This window comes from Chelmon rostratus, chromosome 10 (genome assembly GCF_017976325.1).
Source record: "Chelmon rostratus isolate fCheRos1 chromosome 10, fCheRos1.pri, whole genome shotgun sequence".
NCBI lineage: Eukaryota > Metazoa > Chordata > Actinopteri > Chaetodontiformes > Chaetodontidae > Chelmon > Chelmon rostratus.
In genome coordinates this window covers 19,991,420-20,008,335 of record NC_055667.1, presented here as the reverse complement: position 1 = coordinate 20,008,335, position 16,916 = coordinate 19,991,420, and the positions used below count along the sequence as shown (strand labels likewise).

The following is a 16,916-nucleotide window of genomic DNA, read 5'->3' as shown; positions in this document are numbered from 1 at the left end:
GAGAGTTTTAACAATCTGATATGTTGTCGATATATTGGCACGACGCCTTCAGTTTGTTTTTTAAAGGGATTGCGTGTGGATTGTACTGAGTGGCACTTCACAGCTGAAATATAATCAGTCCTCTTGAGAGGTCAAACTATGTGATGGAGGCAATGTTTCTGAAAGAATTCAAATAAATTTTGGATTCATGTAATGCGGTTTCTTGCTATTGTTGTTTTCTAGTTGATTCTGATGCATCTGCAACAACACATGTCGGCCAGGCAGGCCTGTTTCAGAACGCTTCATTTTGACATGCATTGGTTGAAAGGCAAAGAAACACAATGGAGGGTTAACCAGCCTATCAAAGATACAAACATATTCACAGTCAGACTGTTACCTATGGTTGAATTAGAGTTTCCACTTTAAGCTGAATGTCTCTGCACTATAAAAGGAGGAAACTGACGCAACCACGTGGGAAAGCTTGCAAAACTCTCACATAAAAACACCACCCCTTGGATTCGAGCCCAGGACCGCTTATTATAAGGTGACATCATTTTTTAATGACTGCATACTGGAATCCCACATGCCATCCCAAACACACACACACAGGCTCAAACAAACACAACAGAGAAGCAGTGGCACACAAATATTTCACACTTCACACACATAAAATTGCAGATGCCATTGGTTGTATCATAAAGCCATTCCCTGCAGAGAGAAAAGAGCTACTGTATAGCCAAGGGAGGATATGAATAAGAGCAGTGAATATGTAATATGTATGAAAATGAGACAAACAGGAAGGATCACAATAGAAATGGAGAATATCTTGAAAAAAAAGGAGAGAGAGAGATCAGGGGGCAGAGTGTGTGTGTTAGCCTGAAGAGTTAACATTTCATGAACTCTTATTGTCACTATGTAAGCAGATGCTAAGAATAAACCGCGCTTTTGTGAATATCTTAGGAAATATCCATATGGGAGAAATATTCAAACTGCAGCCTCCGGTGCCTGGTGCAAAAGAGACAGAAGACAGAGGGGATGAAAAAGTGACAAACAGTTTATATGTGCCTTAAGAGGTTAGGAGCTGATACTGAATGCATCCAAAAGGCCAGATGATTTACTGAACAGTGATCTGAGACCAGTAGGGACTTTGGCTGGTTCTTATTTTACTACTGCTATATGCAGACTATGCATCTGTTTCTTATTTTAGAGTCAGAAGCATGATATCACTTGAACCTAAACCCCCCTGACAATATATTGAGTTCAGCTAATGACTGTTTAGTATCACTGTGTCAGGACACCGTGAAGACAGAAAGCAAAGATTAAAAGGAACGAGAGGAAGAAAATGGTGTGACTGATGAGGAGCTCTTATAAACATGCTGATTCATTCATCTGCAAGCGCCGGGAAGCACTTCCTTTGGGAAAGAGGGGTCAAACACATTAGCTCCCTGCATTGAGCGAGTGCAGTGCTTTTTGAGAACTGCTAGTGCTAGCCTAGTCAGGGATGCGTCACCTCTGCCTCCTCCCCAGCGTCTCTCAGGACAAAGTGACAGAACTCTAGGGAGCGTGCACAGAAAAAATGTAAATTGGCCTCTCAGTGTACTGCACCTTTCTGAAAAGACGTATGAAAATGAAAAATTTCATGCGTGCATTCAGGTGCCACAGGGCGCCTACGAACTGTCACACCACATGTACTGTAACGGGTCAACAGAGCATGCAGGAAATAATAGTAAAAGCTTTTAAAATAAAACTGTATTCCACAGGGATGTAAAAGTGTTTTTTAATTAGCACTGTGTAATCACATGTGCATTTGGCACTGGGATATTTAGAGTTAATAAACTTTTCATATTACTTTTATGTTTCATGCATTTTTCAGAAATCCCTACAGTCCTCTATCAAAGGCCTGGAGGTCTTACTAATCAGAGCCCAGCTTTTTATGAACACATCAATATTAATAGAAAAACACAAGCGTGGATTAACACAACTTTAATGCCTGCTGATACAAGTGATTTTGTGGCCTGGTATAATTAATGGAAAGGACTGTAGTTTATATTGCATGTTAACATTCCCCTTAGGAGTGTGTATGAGTCAGAGTCAATGGCGAGCTCCCAGGGCTAGTAACATGGAGTAATTAAGTCTAAACATTTGGACAGACTTGCACACACTCCAAATAAAGTTTTTCACCCACTTTGAATTTCTGTGTGTCCAAACTGGATGTAAGAGCCTCCTGTGTGCGTATACGAATGCAAATAACAACTCCTACTAGCATGCACATGAAGCTTGTACACTGGCAACAACAGGTGGTCACAAAAATCCCCTGCAATAAAATCTCAAAATCCACGAAAGGGCGGCTGTGGCTCAGGAGGTAGAGCGGGTCATTCGCTAATCAGAAGGTCAGTAGAACAGAGGTTCGATGCCTGGCTCATACAGTCTACATGCTGAGGTGTCCTTGTGTAAGATACCAAACAGAGTGTGTGTGAATGGGCGTAAAAATAGCAGAGAAATAACGTGCTGTGGCGCTCCTGATGAGCAGGATTGGCACCTTGCATGGCAGCCTCTGCCGTCAGTGTATGAATGTGCGCCTGAATGGGTGAATGAGGAATGTGTTGTAAAGCGCTTTGAGTGGTCGGTAGACGAGAAAAGCACTATATGAATGCAGTCCATTTGGTCGAATTCTCAGATGAGCTGACCACAAGAAGTACTTTTGTGACACAATATTGTCAAGCACGAGAAAACCAGAGATTCTGTAAATGACACTCAACCCATGAAACACAAGCCTGTAGCTGCTCTAGTGTTGCTAGTCAGTAGCCAGCTGTGAAGACTGTGGCTCTGGGTAGCGCTGAATCTCAGTCAAAATAAAGCTGCTTAATATATTAAAAAGATAGTATTAACGCAATTTTTTTGCTTTTGTACAATGTGTAAAAATGTATATGTTGAAAAACTATGTTAGCTGCTACAACACTCATGTCACCTGTACTGTACAAGAAGGACAGAGTGAAGAGGTTGACGCACAGGAGTTGACTGAACAGTGTGTGTGGATCCTGCTTTGCTCAGTCTGTCCCTGTTAGTAGTTAATGTTGGCCAGCAGCAGCAGATGAATTAGCTGACTTACTAATATAGCTGTAGTGGATATCTCATATATTACCTGTGTGTTTTTTTTTCAATATGCATAATTATGACAGCCTTGCAGGTGGTCTTTTGGTATTCTTTCTCAACTGTGTTGCATAATACGTGCTAAAAATCTGAAGTTTCAATGATGTTTTAGTTGATGATGATTAGTTGTTGATGTTTGCAAGAAAACAATCAACTTAAATCCTGAAACATCTGTAAAAATTAAAATTCAAGATTTAGTTTTTGGCCATATCGCGTAGGCCAGAGTCAAAGTCTTGTTGAACACTCCCAGGGTAAATTAATAATTGTTATAATTCTTCACTGGAGTTAAACTTTCCCCAAACCCCCTAGTTCCACGCCAGTCAAACATGCCCACAGCCATCCAGGCATTTGAATCAAGAGGAATCATTGCGTGAAATGCACACTGCAGCGCCATGCCTCAGCACTGAGGCCCCCGAGCAGGAAACTGTGTCATCGGTGCAAACCATTCCTTTGCTACGGCCAAGTGAGACGAGGTCCCCTGAGTAAATATAGATCTCATTTATTACATCTTATTCAAATGTGTCATTATGCCCAATGGGCAACTGTAACTGTACAGTCTGCTGCTGGAAGTAGTACATAAATTCACAGGCTAGATTGGATATTACTTTCAGAATGGCTCTCTGGAGCGGCGTGGATTCCATTCTTAGCACAGAGGATTGATTAGAATTGCACAAACGGTTCTTCTTTGTTTTTAGTCACACATGCGTTGGTGTCTATCAAGTGTAAGCCTGCAGGTGCGCTAACGTGTGTGTGTGTGTGTGTATGTGGACAAGGGGTAAAGTGTGTGTGTGTGGGCAAGGGGGGAGGTAAGAAAATTAATATTTTCATCACAGCATCTGAGCTCCTTAAAAACCTGACAGGCTGAGATGAGGTCACGGTGCTAAACTTCATGTCACTTCCCATTTCCCGTGTAACAGGTCTGTGGGCAATGTTATCACAAGGCCTCCAGAGCTCAAATGGACTTGTATAATCAGCTGGCAAAAACGATTTTGGAAATTGCCTTTTATTATTAGAAACACTCCATTACATCGTGATATAAATACATTAACTGCACTGTATGAAAGGTGCTAATGTTTCCCCTGTCATCCTCCTCTTCTGGTTGGCATCCTCCCGACCCCTCCGAACCGCTCCCCCCTCCAGCCAGAGCCTCCAAAAAATAGCGTGCGTGCAAAATTTATTGGATGCGTTGACACCCCGTGTCTTGACTGGGTTGGTGGCTAAATGAAAAGGTATGAAATTAAACAAATTAATTCTGCTCTTTGACTGGCTCCCAGCCTCGGTGCCTGTCACTGCCGCTTAGCGTGATGCTACAGGGGGAGACGAGGATGAGAGAGGCCTGTGGTGGAGGAGCCGAGCCTGGACGTCAACTGTCAAGCCTGGACATGACGCTCAGCGGGCCTAAGGGATGCCAGCAGTGCAAAGACAGCTGAAGAAGGGAAACAGACAAGGGAGGAGAGGACAAAAGAAGGACTTAAAGACGAGACAGAGACAGAGAGAGATGAAGATGGGAAGAGGGACAAAGAGAACTAGAAAATTCCCCCTGGGAAATTTTGAAAGGGACACGGGGTGCGTTCGAGCCGACAAAATTATCTACGTTTTAAAGTTTGAATGAAGTCTCTAGGAGAAACTATGGCGAAGCAGCGGACAATTGAAAAAGGCTGCAATTTGAGAAAACGGCAGATATCAGAGGTAGTCAGTCCCTGATTAATGAATTGGTCCCAGCTGTGTTTCTGTGGCTTTCTCCTTGTCTGTCTCTGTTGATCACCTCAGCTGTCTGTGTCTGCTTCTCTCCTCTGCTTCATGTCTCTGTTAACATGAATTAATGAACTGAATCAATAAACATGAATGGAGCTAATGCTAACAGAGCTAACAGAGCTAACACTAACTGAGCTAACAGCTAAAGGTGCGAATATAGCTAACGGCGCTAGCGCTAACAGCTAACTGTGCTAGCAGAGCTAATAGAGCTAATGGCGTTAACAAGGGGGCGGGGGGATGGGGTTTTCATTATGCATTTGTCTGTGTGTGTGTGTTTATGTATCTGTCGTTGTGTGTGACTGCGTATGTGTGTGTCTTCGTCTGTTTGTGTGTGTGTGTCTGCTTGAACTACACAAGCAGCCCAACCAGCTCCTACATGGAGATGTGTCTGGTATATGTGTGTCTGAATGTGTGTGTGTGTGTGTGCGTGTGTAACTTCTGCCCCACCTGCTGATAATTACCTCTGCACCTCTCCCACTGTTTACCTGTTCCTGTTCAGTTTTGACGTGCTTGTTTTTAATCACTTTTTAGCTGTTGGTTAGCCCTTTTTGTGTGTGCATTTGTGTGACTACTGTCTCAACCTCTTTGGCAAAGAGCTTTCTGAAGCTGAGTTTAACTGCTTGTTGGACGGAGATTGTTTTCAAACAATGCCCTTGTTTTGACTGAGCTCGTTAAGATAATCACTCTCAGGCTGGTTGTCCTGCAGATGTGTGTGCGTGGGTTATTGACCGGTGTGTGTGTAAATGACAGTTGCACCTGTCGTTAACTCTTCCCTTGAAAAGCGGCTTTTTCGCTGTCGGTTTCTTCCGAACAACTTGCGATTGTGACAAAACCGTAGCTGCTATCAAAAAAACGATTACACTGTGAGATGCGGACAAGTCTGGGCCAGATGTACGTGTGTTTTATGTCCAGATATTCTTTAGAAAAATGACAAAATGGTCGACTTAAAAAGACTCTGCGACTCAGAGAACAGGAGTTTGTATTGTATGCAGTGAGATTTGGGTTCGGCGAACCTCCTGAACTAAATCCTCTGGTGAGAGAACCGTACCTCGTATCAGAGTGTACTATAGATCATCGGACTCCCGAGAACTTCCTGAGTCCGACCATCTCCTCGTTTTATTCCTGACACAACAACTTTTCGTTTTATGGCGATCTAAAGACAGGAGGCATTTCTGCTTTGCTCACAAAACAGCTCTGAATTTTAACATGGGACTTAATGGGAGAACAGGAGGGCGCTGGCTGCACAAAACGTCTCACTATTTAAATTCAGTAAGTCTCTCGGCTTTTTCGAGGACATCACACGAAAGAGGACAAGTTTGTCTACAAAAGATCCCAAAATTATGCGTGTAGAGTGTAATTTGTGGCCGTAGCGACGAGAAAAAGAGAAGATTTTCAGATCGTTTTTAGACTCTGTGCCACTCTAGCACGCACTCTAGCACGAACATTCCGCGCAATACACACCCATTATAATCTCAAAATTTCCCGCCAAACGATCACTGTCATTGAACAGTGACTGATCAAAAACTATAGGACCAATCAAAATGTGGATGAACACACCAATAGACCAGACTTGGGTCTACATTTTAAAGTTGAAATGAAGTCTCTCGGTGAATGTATGCCTGAGCTACAGATGTTTGAAAAACTCCAATTTCAATCTTGTTTTTTTCGCCCGTCCCATTCATTTCTTATGGGAAATTTATCGCAGTTTTTCGCGTCTTACGACGCGAAAAACTGCGATAAATTTGAGAAAAGTAATAGCACACCGATCCCGAACAATACGCACGTTTTGATATATAATTTGCGAGGGTTTTCTCAAAGCTGCGGGGCGAGTTAAGGGACGAAAACTTGGAGGAAGATGAAAAATAACTAGAAAATTCCCCCTGGGAAATTTTGAAAGGGACACGGGGTGTGTTGGAGCCGACAAAATTATCTACGTTTTAAAGTTTGAATGAAGTCTCTAGGACAAAGTATGGCCGAGCAGCGGACAATTGAAAAAGGCTGCAAATTGAGAAAACGGCAGATATCAGAGGTAGTCAGTCCCTGATTAATGAATTGCTCTCAGCTGTGTTTCTGTGGTTTTCTCCTTGTCTGTCTCTGTTGATCACCTCAGCTGTCTGTGTCTGCTTCTCTCCTCTGCTTCATGTCTCTGTTAACATGAATTAATGAACTGAATCAATAAACATGAATGGAGCTAATGTTAACGGAGCTAACAGAGCTAACACTAACTGAGCTAACAGCTAAAGGTGCGAATATAGCTAACGGCGCTAGCGCTAACAGAGCTAACTGTGCTAACAGAGCTAACAGAGCTAACGGCGTTAACAAGGGGGCGGGGGGATGGGGTTTTCATTATGCATTTGTCTGTGTGTGTGTGTTTATGTATCTGTCGTTGTGTGTGACTGCGTATGTGTGTGTCTTCGTCTGTTTGTGTGTGTGTGTCTGCTTGAACTACACAAGCAGCCCAACCAGCTCCTACATGGAGATGTGTCTGGTATATGTGTGTCTGAATGTGTGTGTGTGTGTGTGTTTGTTTGTGTGCGTGTGTAACTTCTGCCCCACCTGCTGATAATTACCTCTGCACCTCTCCCACTTTTTACCTGTTCCTGTTCAGTTTTGACGTGCTTGTTTTTAATCACTTTTTAGCTGTTGGTTAGCCCTGCTTGTGTGTGTGTTTGTGTGACTACTGTCTCAACCTTTTTGGCAAAGCGCTTGGTGAAGCTGAGTTTAACTGTTTGTTGGATGGAGATTGTTTTCAAACAATGCCCTTGTTTTGACTGAGCTCGTTAAGATAATCATTCTCAGGCTTGTTGTCCTGCAGATGTGTGTGCGTGGGTTATTGACCGGTGTGTGTGTAAATGACAGTTGCACCTGTTAAACTCCTCCCTTGAAAAGCGGCTTTTTCGCTGTCGGTTTCTTCCGAACAACTTGCGATTGTGTCAAAACCGTAGCTGCTATCAAAAAAACGATTACACTGTGAGATGCGGACAAGTCTGGGCCAGATGTACGTGTGTTTTATGTCCAGATATTCTTTAGAAAAATGACAAAATGGTCGACTTAAAAAGACTCTGCGACTCAGAGAACAGGAGTTTGTATTGTATGCAGTGAGATTTGGGTTCGGCGAACCTCCTGAACTAAATCCTCTGGTGAGAGAACCGTACCTCGTATCAGAGTGTACTATAGATCATCGGACTCCCGAGAACTTCCTGAGTCCGGCCATCTCCTCGTTTTATTCCTGACACAACAACTTTTCGTTTTATGGCGATCTAAAGACAGGAGGCATTTCTGCTTTGCTCACAAAACAGCTCTGAATTTTAACATGGGACTTAATGGGAGAACAGGAGGGCGCTGGCTGCACAAAACGTCTCACTATTTAAATTCAGTAAGTCTCTCAGCTTTTTCGAGGACATCACACGAAAGAGGACAAGTTTGTCTACAAAATGAGCCCAAAATTATGCGTGTAGAGTGTAATTTGTGGCCGTAGCGACGAGAAAAAGAGAAGATTTTCAGATCGTTTTTAGACTCTGTGCCACTCTAGCACGCACTCTAGCACGAACATTCCGCGCAATACACACCCATTATAATCTCAAAATTTCCCGCCAAACGATCACTGTCATTGAACAGTGACTGATCAAAAACTATAGGACCAATCAAAATGTGGATGAACACACCAATAGACCAGACTTGGGTCTACATTTTAAAGTTGAAATGAAGTCTCTCGGTGAATGTATGCCTGAGCTACAGATGTTTGAAAAACTCCAATTTCAATCTTGTTTTTTTCGCCCGTCCCATTCATTTCTTATGGGAAATTTATCGCAGTTTTTCGCGTCTTACGACGCGAAAAACCGCGATAAATTTGAGAAAAGTAATAGCACACCGATCCCGAACAATACGCACGTTTTGATATATAATTTGCGAGGGTTTTCTCAAAGCTGTGGGACGAGTTTGAGGACGAAAACTTGGAGGAAGATGAAAAATAATAATAAGAAGAAGAAGAAGAAACGCGCGGGATAGTAATAAGTGACTCGGGGCTACGCCCCGAGTCACTGGCTCCTGCAGCTATTTCATAGCTGTAGGAGCCAGTGACTCGGGACGTTGCCCCGTGTCCCTAATAAGAAGAAGAAGAAGAAGAAACGCGCGGGATAGTAATAAGTGACTCGGGGCTACGCCCCGAGTCACTGGCTCCTGCAGCTATTTCATAGCTGTAGGAGCCAGTGACTCGGGACGTTGCCCCGTGTCCCTAATGAGAGAAAGAAAGAACATAGCTAGAGGTGAGGGAAAAATACGGGGGGAGGAAAGGTGGGGATGGCACTGGTAGAGGGGCGCCTTCAAAGTGTTGAAGCACTTGAAATTTATTGCAAATAACTGCTCCTGATGCTCCGCCGTTTCAATTTCACACAACACAATTCCACAGCTCTGGAGCAAATGTGTCCCTGTCAGGATCACTTAGTGCTTCCGCTGCTCTCTGCCTCACACCTCTGCCCCCTTCCTCCGCCTTCTCCTCCTTCCCCTTCACCTTCGCTCCTTCATCTCCCTCACTCGCTCCCCTTTTCTCCAGCCCCTCGCATCTTATCCCTCCCATCTCTTTTTAATGTTCTTTTTAAATGGTTAGGCCACCGCAGACAGACAGGGATGGAGAGAGGTGGGAAATGGGCAGTGAATGAGTGAGGAGAAAGACAATAGACAATAGAAAAATGAGAACAAAAAAGGAATGGGGGGAAACGGAAAGACAGAAAGAAGTAGAGAGACAGCTGGCCAAGTTGTGCAAAAAAAAAGTTAACTTATATGGGACTATTCTGATACGAACGTTATTGTCAGACAGAAAAAAAAGAGAAAAAAGGAAGAGGGAGGGGAACCACATCTTTTTATTTTTTGTTCCAGCTAATATTCAAACCAGTTTTGAAACTCAAATGAGATGTGCAGCAACCAGAGGAAGCCCATTAAAGCTTTGGTAATAAAAGACTCACTGTTCATTAGTGGGCTGACACCAAACTGTCCTTTATCGACACCAGATACTCGCCACAGTCCCCTTCCTACACCCTCACCACAGTGGGTGAGGAAGGTTGGACGGATGGAGAGATAAAGGAATAGGGTACGAAGAATATTATTCATTTGGGCCATGCTGTGAATAATTTATCTCCAGGATGACAAGCAACTCTGGATCCATAATGAGGTGGAGGCCAGTGTTTGGGAGACTTTCATCTTCCACAGTTTAAAGACCCCTTGTCCTGGCATTAAAATCACCAAATAAAAGCATCAGTGTAACTAAAACTGTATCTCCATAGGCACACACACACTGATAGATACTCCATATGCACACACACACACACGCACACACACTGATAGAGACTCCACAGCACAACTAAGCATCGGGATGAGAATCAGCAGTGTTCGCTACATGGTACAACACAGCTGGATTAGCACTGTATGCCTCAGCGGCGGCATCATGTGCACTGGCAGCAGCCTCTGAGTGGCAGGAAGAATCAGTCAGGGAATCAGCCTGAGACTGTGGTGCTGAGGCGGAGAGAGGAGTAGCGAAGACAAGGAAGAGTTGAGAAGAGAGAAGGAGCAAAAGAGAGAGCTTCACTCAGTCTGCAGTGGTTTGATAAGAGTTATTATTTCACTATCTCTCCCTGGGCCTAGTCCTGAGCTGGCATACACAGGCGCACACACACACATGCACAAACACGTATGCATACATACAGACACTCACAGGAAAGATAGAGAGAGAGAGAGAGGTGGGGGAGGGGGCGCAGAAGAAAAGAATGCAGATTAAGGATATTTTAATGCGTGGGATAAGGAAAACAGGCCACAGAGCACTTATTACAAGCTAGCACTGAAACTGCAAGGGAGACAGTTGTTCCACCTTTTACTACTAACCCATTTATTTGACCATGTTTCATCAGTCACACTCACTCACACACACACAGACACACACACAGCACAACATGTGTCTACAGTCAGAAGCTGGATGGCATAAAAGATGCATTTTCTGCTTGCCCAAGCAATCTCCTGAAGTACTTAGAGTTTGGTCCTGGGCCAAGGATCACCTTTTGGAGCAACATTTGTTTTATGTCCCTCTAATGTGGACATGATGGACTGATGTTGTCACAATATCAGAATTCTGGCTTTAATAATGTGGAATTTTACTGTGACAAGAAGATATTTTCTCGATTTTGGAAAAGAAGTTTGGTTACAGCAGTTGATTATCCATCAAAGTCAGCATTGTAAGCAAATTGAATTTTTTACTTCTGTCATCAGCTCAGTCGGCCAGTTTAGGAGGGCCTGGATTCAATTCAAAGTGCGCTGGGCTGTTTGATGTTAGTACCATATCCTCAGTGGGATGTTTGTCCCCATTCGAGATTTATTTGTCCCGCTGTCTGGCACACAGCCAAGCTGAAGCTGCAGGCTTCTTTTCTTAAAGCTCCACCATCACTCTCAAGCTCAGAGTGCACACCACTTCCACTTCCACAAAAATGCATCCGGGTTTTGAAATTGCAATTTCAGTTTCATACCCACCTTTAACCCCACATTCATTAACTTAAATGCGAATTCAATAAAGAGATTATAGACTTCTATAAGTCCACATTGCGGTGTGGAATATAAACAGTCTGTGATTTGTTCATTTTGAACAGGGGGATGGCCCAACCCCCAACCCCACTTAATTCTAACCCTATAATAAAAACTATATGTTGTCATGTCTCCCCTGACACATTTTGTTACAGAGGTGGTTTGGTCTGAGGTTGTACATTTAGCCAGTCAGACACCACTGAATAATCATAGGAATATTATAGGAATACTAACAGACAGCAGTGTGTCTCTATGATCCCCTCACTCATCCGTGACTACACTTTGCTACTTGTCACTTTGAACATGAAGGTGACACGACTCTATATAGTATAAAGGCTACACTATAATATAGAATTGGGTATTGATAGTATATAGTTTTGAGAATGTTATAGATCCAAGATGAAACTTGACAGTAGGGACTGAGAGAAAACGGTGCAGTTACAAATCTGCCTGCTACTTCAGCACCACGGACAGCACCATGGATGTATCAATACACCGCACAGTTAAGCTACTGATATTTCAGAGCCATGGTCGGGGTATATTATCTAACTTGCACAAACCTCAGTCAGATAAAGATCAATGAGTCAAACAGACTAGACTAGCATATGCAACCACACAACCCGTCTGTCCCTGCACTCTGCTAGTAGAGGATGGAGAGGGGGGATAGCTGTTAACGCGGGGGATGCATTCTGGTGATTTTGCTAACAAGGGGGATGGCATCCCCCCTCATCTCCCCTAAGATTGCCTGCTGAGTATAAATACGACAATCCTGGAAACACTGGATTGTTTTTTTTGTTTTTCAAATGGGAAAGTCAAGGGTCAAAAAAGGGACACATCAACATCATGTCAGCCACCTACAACTGACAGACCAGTGACAGGCAAGGACCACACTCCTGACATGTTTGGGGCATGTCAAAACAAAGGCCTGACAACAGATGTGGATTCACTGATGCATATTAAGAATGTGCGCTGACAGGTATGTACTGTAGTCCAACACAAGGCGAAACACATGCACGCTGAAGTGCACACTCAAGCACAAAGACACCTGGCACTACCAACAATAAAAATCTTAAATGAAAATGCCCGTAGCTCTTTCCTAATTGGATGTGACTTGTCACACAGCTGACAAACACACAGTGAAAACTCCTGTTTCACTTCCATGAGTGTCTTCTCACATTTCTCCACTTCCTACCCTGCCTTCCTTCTCCTTACAGTCAGATGAGAGGAGGAGATGTACGGAAGAGATGAGTCGGGAGGAATCGAAGAAACACATTTTCTGAAAATGAGACACTTTCCAGTCAAGCTTCCTCTATGCCAGTGACTTATGACGATGCACAGCTGGATCAGCTCTCAGTGAGTTTGCAGATAAATGTGATGCACAGTTACTTCTTTCTTCAGTCATGTCCTTTCCACATGAAAAGAGGACGCCCTCTAGAAACTACTGGTGTGGACCAGAGGAGTGTGAAAAATTGTTCTGTCATGGTTTTGGTCATTCACAGCTACTCTCATTCCATGTTTTTAAGTAGCTGCTGGAGTAATGTACACCTACGTGTTATTTGGCTTGTTTTAGTTAGCCCCACTCAATCAGCTGGTGTATCCAGTGCAGAGCAGGTATTCACAAATGGAGAGTGACTGTCCACACAGGATGCTCTTGTATTTTCCCGCTAAAGCCTCCTCTGGAAAGCTTCCTTGCTTCTTGCTCCTTTAAGAAGAATTTAGGGTATTAGAATATCCTTACTGATGGTGGAGCTGATTATTTTCTGACTCACACAAGGGTAGCAGATGAAACAGATACAACGCAATCACAGGTGATGAGCTGTCAGCTAAATGAGCTCACTTCCTGCGTAAGTGGTGAGAATTCATTAAAATAGTGGAAAGGGGGTAAAGAAGGCGGTGGGCAGGGTGGAGGCTCCAGCCTTCACAAGACAATTGTGCTTAAAAGACTAGGTGGCAGGATGGTCGTGCCACACGGGTGGATTTGAGTGCATGCACAAGTGTGTGGGCACTTATGAAGACAGGCATGTTTAAATAACAGGAAAAGAGCACAGTTGAGAGCAGGCTGTGCGAGTGATGCAGTAATAGCTTTGACATTTTTGCAGCGCCATTTTTATGTAGCTCTACAAAGTGCCAGGTACAAAGGGGTGAGACGCAGAGAAGAGAGAGGAGGAAACTTTTAATGCTCCCCTTGTGTGAAAACTGCAGTGTAATTACAATAAAAACGCTCAGATGAGGAGGAGTAATTGTTAAAATTGTTTTTACTCTGTTTAATTCAGTCCCCTCTCTCTTGAGTGGCCCACCTGTCTCTCTGTGTCCACGAGGCAGGTGGAGCTCAGGGGAGGGTGGGGGAGCTGGTGGTGCTTGGCAGGAACCATGCGGCCATGCTCAGCCCTTCATACTTCATTAGTGTCTCCCGTTTGCTTCCTGCCCTTTTTTTCTTCATCCCCTCCTATTCCACAGTCATCCCGACCTCATTTATTGCCACAGTCTCGCTGGGAATTAGCTCTCCCTTAGGGATGTCCAACAAAGGAAAAGTGTGAGTGTGTGTGCTTACACCACGCACCTGAGCGATACAGCAGTGCTGCAGAGCGCTGAAACCCATACACCAGGTGTTTGCATGACCCCCTTGATAATGCCTTATACTCTGTATATCACCCTTCCTCTTAATTCTTCCATTCTTCATGTGCAGTACACTTAGTCACAGGAATGAAAGGCATGACGCCAGCAAAGCTTGGAATTCCTCACTCAGCCACCTCATCACCAGCACATCACCTCACAAAGAGAGTGGAGCCATTGCTGCTATCCTCTTGCTTTGATCTGCTGTGTGAAATAAAGTAAAGTAATTTAAAGCATGCTGCACATTCACACTTTCACACACAGACACGCACACATTGAAAGAGAATGAGCATGCATGTGCAAATGCACCTGCGAAAGCTCTCTTGAAATGTGGATACTCTGAACCTGCCTCTGCCCTGATAAAAAGCAGCAGGTGCACACACATTCACACCTATATATAACCAGGAAAAAAGTGAATAAGTGGTTGTGCATTGCAGACCAGCTTCAGTGACCCTTTTAGCACCTTTCAACTCCCTTTTTCACTCGCAGTACCTCAGTTTCTCATTCTTTTCCTCCAACAAGCTCATCCCTCACTCCAGGGCCACAGAAAGCCTTTGATTAACCAGAATCATGTGTGTGGGCCACAAATACAGCTGGATTAGTAGCAGGCAGAGATGGAGAAAGAGTACCAGAGCTGATGCAGTAGCAGCTTGTCAGGGGGTCACTACATTACGCAGGAAAAGGAAACACAATTTAAGAGAATGTAATACATATAAATCATATGAAGGTCAAAGAAAAATAGTATCTTTTAATACAGATAAATAAATGAAATGACAATTTTCTTTATAAATTACAGGCAGTCCTGGCCTGCTGATATTTCTATTCCACACTTAATTTCCTGGATAAACAAGTTTTTAAAAAGGAAATACATCTCCACAAGGAGCGTTATGTATCTATGTGTGGAAATCACATTTACACCAGCAAATTGGGTAGAAATTCACCTGCTATCTCACACTGATTGGATCCAATGTAACGGTTTTCTTGACCTAACTGAGCTTGAAAAGGCTGATAATTGAATGAATCTACCTACTGTTCTCTCCACACAGGAGACAAAGGGAAGTATTTTCTCACAAAGACAGATAATGGTGCATGGTGTTCCCACAGTTTTGTTTCAGGCAGGTTGCAATATCCACTCTTACTTTAAGTCCTAAACATAGCTAAAGCCACATCTCATAATACTTGAAATGTGAAAACTTTAAGTGGTTTGTTCCCACAACTTTCCCAGTGCGTCTAACCATGGAAAGAGGCTAAAGACATGAACCTTTAAAGAGTAGAAAATAATCCTACTCTTTGTCCCTGTGCCCCAAGAGAAAGTGGTCATGTTGGCCTCTGTGTCATATCCACATGGCACAAACATATTCCCACGGTCCCCCCAGGAAAACGACCACACAGTAATTACAATGGGGTGAAAGGCATGGTCAAGACAACAAATGCTTACTTGCCATGTTAGCTGACTGTCACCAGGGGTGCATTATGCTGGCCGGGACTACGAAACGTGAACAACGTATTCAATACATCAGGTTGCTTTTAACAGCTAGTACCTACACCGCGGGACTCAAGCCAAGGCCTTGTCACAGAGATAGATCTGTGATTACTGTATAAAGCCGACCAAGGAGGCTTTGCCCACAAGAAACAAAAGCAGACACAGAGGGAAGATCAAGGATCAGAGCAATAATGGAGAGGGGAGAGAGAGAGCTGAGAGGGAGGGACGAACGCGCAGCCGAACAGATTGAAAGTGTCAGCGCCCCACTTTACAGCAGATGGGGATTTCACGATGCACAGCTCTCCTCTCGTTCTCTATTTACTATTCTCCCACTTAGGCTTAGCGAGAAGCAACTCTTTAGTGAGACTGTCATGGCTCTTGTCTAAATACATTCATATTCTGCTGCACAAACAAGCGCAACACAATTCAGCGCGGTGATATGAATTTGTCAGGAGCGATATATGGTTACTTGTGTCTATAAGAATAAATAACAGCAAACACAACAGGCGCAAAATATTCTCTTCAAGCCAAAGACACCAGAGGCATTAGAGTGTAATTGGCTTGATACGCACACACAAACACACATCCTGCTGTCTCCATCCTCAAGGACTGCTGTGGGTTCAGGCGTAGAGCACCCAGCTTGGTAATGAGGGAGAAAACTAATATTTGGAGTGCATTAATATTGTTGATCTGAGGTGGCGCTGGGGCTAAGCACACCAGCCGACGCTTGTTTGTGAAATATGCTGGTGTTTGTGTATTGGAAGTGCAGTGGCGGCCAGGCGGAGAGCATCACTCAGCCATACGCCGGGCAGCTGAAGCCTGCAGATCCACTCGTACGCACTCAACAGCAATCCATCCTCAACCCTCCATTACTCGTTCCGCACACGTGCAGATGTATGTGGAGTCACACATGCGAGCACCACCAGATGCTCACTGACCAGGCAGGTGAACGAAGACATTTATGAAACTGTTTTTGAAAATAAGATCTCATTTGACCATTTTTCTGATTAATATTTAAAAGTCCATTCTGTAGTCTCACAGTTTGCTTTAATTACTGAACTTTGAAGAACGCTAATCCTCAAGTCTTTTTTGTTCATCAGTTTATTTATCCTAAAGCATTTTCTGAGCCGTCCTTGCCACGAGAGGACCCTTTTTACTGTTTACTGCAATGTTTCTCTGCAGCAAGAAATTATACAAATTAGTTCTTTCAAAGGAGGTATTCGCACATCCAACCACCTCAGATGCAGGTACGTATGGAAGGCATCACTTCAGCCTTGAGAAAAGAAGATCCCACACACTGCTCCTGCTCAGCATCAGAATTTATTGATCATGTCAGCATTTCGGTAACTCTGTACCTTCGTCAAGGGTGTTC

General features: G+C 43.7%; 1 protein-coding gene across 1 annotated transcript in view; it reads right to left on the bottom strand.

The window, feature by feature from the left end:
* The window catches only part of LOC121613245 (cadherin-4-like), a 231,842-nt gene that overhangs the window by 178,177 nt on the left and 36,749 nt on the right, over window positions 1–16,916 (bottom strand). The gene's annotated exons all lie outside the window — the stretch shown is intronic.